The 4,806-nt window shown below is 53.5% G+C and overlaps 1 pseudogene; it reads right to left on the reverse strand.

The window, feature by feature from the left end:
* Positions 1 to 248: 248 nt before the first annotated feature.
* Positions 249 to 1,637, reverse strand: LOC121838460 (annotated as a pseudogene).
* Between the last annotated feature and the right edge of the window lie 3,169 nt (positions 1,638 to 4,806).

The following is a 4,806-nucleotide window of genomic DNA, read 5'->3' on the forward strand; positions in this document are numbered from 1 at the left end:
GGGGCCTCAATGTCACAAAATTATCACACACAAAAACAAAATGTCCGCCCGTCATACACTGGTCGCTCTTGTAAGGTGATTTTGAATGTGCCCGCCAAGGCTCTAAACACCCCGTTACTACCAAAAGTTCCTTAAGGCGTGCATAATATGAGCTAAAACGTGCATCTAAAAAAAAATCTGCAAAGGCGTATGCGGAACATATGCTCTCTCTAAACCAGGCTATTTTCCCAAAACCCGCAACTGCCCGTTCAGTCATACCAACAACAACAAAAAAATCTCACCAACTTAAAGTCTACAATCCATTTAAAAAGACACACCAAAACTTCGGTTCGCGCATGTGACGAACCAAAAACCATTGCTTGACGAAGCAGTCGCTCCTTGTCTATGCGGTCCGTGTGGACCATGTGGACCTCGCGTTCCACAAGCTGGTCCATCTCGAAGGCTCTCAGCTGCGGCACCCGGCCCCCCACCGGGAGCTCTGTGGCCTTGGTCTGCTTCTCTTTTGGGCTGGGCCAATCCTCCTTCTTGACAGGTTCGCCCTCGGCCACTTTGTCGGGGTCTCCACCCTGGGTCGGGGGTGCCTCTTCGCCAGTCGCCGCCACCACCACCGCTAGGTAGCCATCGTTTGCACACCCAGCACTTGCCTGTCGACCGTCGGGCTTGCGGTCCGAGGTGGACATCACCGAGAAGACGTCCCGCTGGTTGCGACGCCCTTTCTTTTTGATCCTGAACGCCTCGCCCCCGGCCACGGAGACAACCTTGTTCACCGTGAAGCTGCCCGGCTGTAGGTCCGCGTGGGGCACCGCCGTCTCCTGCGGGTACTTGGCCTCGAGGTTGAAGGGCTTGCTCCGGTAGAAGGTGAGCATATTGCTGAAGGGCAGCTGGTGCCAGCGGGGAAACACCTCTGCCCGACTTTCCTCTCCCTTGCCCGGGTCGTAGCACAGCTCGATAGGGTAGAGCTGGGTGTCCTCTGCCGCAAAGTCTCGCATCTTGAAGATGGGTGACAGCATGGCACACTGCAGGGCGCAGCCCCTTACCACCGCCTTGTACTGGTGCAGTGTCGTGGAGGGTTACCGCTGGAACAACTTGCGGACCAGCTGCTTGACCGCCAGCGCCCGGATGCCACGCCCGACCAGCTTCACCGACTCCACGTCCGGCGGCCGCAGCCCGGCCACCGTCAGCACCCACGCCATCGTGCGCTCGGCTCGCGCTAGCAGCTCGGTGCACATGGTCTCGAAGGTCTCCCGCTTCATCTTGCCCGCAACGTCCCGGTCGTTCTTGAAGCACTCGATGTTGAGCGGCCAGTCGTGCGGGTTGGCACCCATCTGCTTCTTGAGCCTCTCGCACTCGGTGGTGAGGCGCATGAGGGCGCGCCAGTTGGTAGCCACGTCCAGCTTGTAGCGCTCCTTGAACTCCTGGACGAAGTAGCACAGCAGCACCATGCCGAAGTCGTGCGGCCCGACTCCATCGACGGTGGTGGCAAGCATCTTGAGTCGGTCCTTGTTGAAGGCCACCAGGACCACCTGGAGCGCCTATCGGCTCATGTCCACAAAGGCCACCACGCGCGGTTTGTCCTCGGGCCGGTTGTCCTTGTAGAAACCGAAGCTGAGCGCCATGGCCGCCGTCTGCGACCTCATTACCTTCGTCAGTAAGCGCGTTTTCAGCTTCACAAACCATCGGTTTCAAGTCAACCCTCCCGCACGCCAACTTTAGGCTGTCGTAGTCATCGGGCGTCAACAGCACGTCTATGCCGTTAACCAATTGTTCAGTGACGGCGCACAAGAGTGGCACCTCTCGAGGGGCATACACAACGTAGCTTGTGGAAAGGGTCATCGGTATATGGCGTAAAACGGCGCTCACGCTGTCCGCGAACGCCCCAGTCAGTGTCACCCTTCCGGCCGACCCCTTCATTTCAGGCGCCACCCCTTTACGCACTACGCTAATCTCCGCTCCGGAATCGATAACCGCCTGCACCATCCTCGGTCCGCATTTTACCTCCACTCTCCGCAACTGAGCACCGGTACCGTTCTGATTGACATTTATGTCCTGAAACATACTCTGCTGAGATGGTGTTAAATTTGTTGAGATGTTGCCCACCACGGAGTAATTTTTTTGTTCACCATCTGCCGTCTTACGCGGACAGTCACTAGAAAAGTGTCCCATTCCCTTGCAGCTGAAACACTTCACCGGAGAAGCGTTAGGTTTAGTGCCGTTTTCGGTTCTCGCGTTTCTCCTCGAGAGAAGTGGCCTCTGCTGTGTTGTATGCGCGGCTCTTAGCTGGCGGGTGATGTCGCTTTTTGCATCGCTCGCCCTCGTCGAAACGGTCAGCCAGCGCAGCCACCTCTACTGGTTTAAGCCATTTTCCGGTCTCATTTAGCGTTACATAGGTCTGCATGTCGACAGGCAAGGAATCTCTAATGCGGTCAGAAACCATTAATGCTAGCAAGTCCTCAAGAGAGTCGATCGAGCGACTTCGAGCATAATACTCAAAGCAGCTCTCAACCCGTGTCGCAAACTGAGTCCAGCATTCTTTCTCCATTCTAGTGGCTTTGAGAAAAAGCCTCCTGTACTCAGCCGGCGACAGTTTGAGTTCCAAGAGAACTCGCTCCTCAACCGCACCGTAATCACTCGCTTCGCCGACAGGCAGCCTATTCACCAGCGCCCGCATGCGCTCCGTAAAATAAGGTCGCACGAGCGAACCCCTCAGGCGCTCAGGCACCTCATATGTCGCAAATACATTTTCGACACCGTCGAACCAGCTTTGTACGAGCAGTTCAGACGACGGCATTCGTATCAACACACCCTTCATGAGCCTGGAAAAGCTAAGCACCTCTTCCCTCAGGTTGAGTTCTGCGCCGCCTCCACCAGTTCTGGGTCTGTTTTCTGCACGAACTCGCTCTAGTTCAAGCTCTAGACGCACTAGCCGTTCTTTTTCTCTAACAAGCTCAATCTCTTTTTCAATAAGTGAGCTACTCGATCGGCCATCCCGGTCCCCGTCCTCGTGCGTCCCCACGGTGACTGCAGGTCTACTCTGAGGTGACGGTCCACCTCGCTCGCCGACATCGTTATCATTAGCTCCATCCCGATCCAACGAGGTAACCGGCCTAAGCCGTTCCCCACTGCGTAGCTCCATGGCGGGCACCAGTCAAAATAATCACCTTACCCTTGAAGGTTGACAAGTCCCTATGGCAAGCACACGCAGTCTGTCGATCGGAACAGTCCGGCCCGATAACGGTGTCCGAGTCGTGTAGACGCTTCGCGGGGCTGTGGGTCTGCAGCACTTCCCGAAGCCGCGTCAACGCGAAGTCTCGGCAATCCAAGTCTTCTTCGTTAAACACGGCTGCCGAGGCCCAGGAACTTCCCGCCTCTCTTCTTGTTGAATGGAATCGCTGTCCGCTGAATCTGCTGATTCGTTCCAGCCGGCGGGGCCCGCTGACGCAATCCTGCCGACTGCGCCAGTGAAGGTTCGTTTTCTTCTTAGGATTGCGTCAGGGACCCGATAACTGGGAACGCCGATGGTGTGCGGATGTTGATGGTCTAAAAAATGACTGAAAGGACTCCATCTGTGAGAGAGAAATAAAAAGAAATGTCTATTTACAGTACAGATTGAAAGGTGGCCCGACCGGCCTTCCTCACGGCCCTCGCGCGTCTCCCTTCTTCTTCCTTCTCCCCGAGCCACAGCCGCGCCGCTCACTTTAAAGTTATTACTCAGAGAAACGAAAGACGAAACCGAAACTACAGCCACTGTACCGAAACCCTGCGCATGTCGTGCCTCTGGATTTGTGGCCATCATTTTGTTTGACCTTCACAGATGCCAAGGGTGTTTTTTTTATTTTTGCGATTATTTTTGAGGTGGAGCCACAATACCAGGTTATGTCTTTGTAAACCCAATCACTAAATTATTCGCCGCACTCAAGGACAAAACGTCTTTTGAAAGTTGAGGCAGGGAGTTCTCCTTCATTACGACAATGCACCCGTGGCCTCAGGTCTTATATCACAATGGTTGCCATTCATAAAAAAGCTGGAAATGATATAACCTCATTTACTGCATCTTCCTGCCATTGACTACAAACTCTTAAAAAAAAAAAAAAACCTTCATGGGAGGAGATTTTCGATCGGTATATGGTGAGGTAATAGAGGCCTACAGATGCGTTGTATGCAGAGGTTCGACAAACTTTTTTTCCAGGAAGCAGTAGAAATGCTATACGGTGCTGGGACAAGTGAATTTGACTTAAAGAACACTACATTAAAAATACTACATGGAAATTTCATGTTGGTACTCTGGAAATGAATCAAGGGTGGAGCATAGTGATGAGCTCTCGTTCGTGCTGTACGCCGCTGCAGTGGCGAGTTTCTCTTCCGGCTGGACGGCACTTCACTGGTGCCCAGTGATACACGCTCCGTCCGACTTTCTTTTAAACGGCACTTGAAGGCGCGAGTGGAGTGCCGTAGACACAGCCTTTAAAAAATAAAGTAACAAAATAACAGCGTCCATTCAATACTTACGGCGGCCGTCTGCAAACGAAGGGCGTCTGGGCAACGTAACGCCTAGAGGTGTATACTTCACGAGGGCGAATCTCACGTCACCTATGCAATAGAATAAAATAAGCACTCTTGGCGCCAGAAGGCTGTCAAAGGCCGAACAGGAGTAAATGAGGGCACGTACAAGAGCGTAGAGAACATGCGCGAACAGAAAGTATACTAGGACGAGAAAACGCACATACTCATAGACAGTCTGGCTCATTGCTTGAAGGTACCTTTATACCTTCCACTGGGCCTATGGCTTGTGACTTAGAGTGTTCCTCT

This window comes from Ixodes scapularis, unplaced genomic scaffold (assembly GCF_016920785.2).
Source record: "Ixodes scapularis isolate PalLabHiFi unplaced genomic scaffold, ASM1692078v2 PGA_scaffold6__148_contigs__length_123643588, whole genome shotgun sequence".
Taxonomy (NCBI): domain Eukaryota; kingdom Metazoa; phylum Arthropoda; class Arachnida; order Ixodida; family Ixodidae; genus Ixodes; species Ixodes scapularis.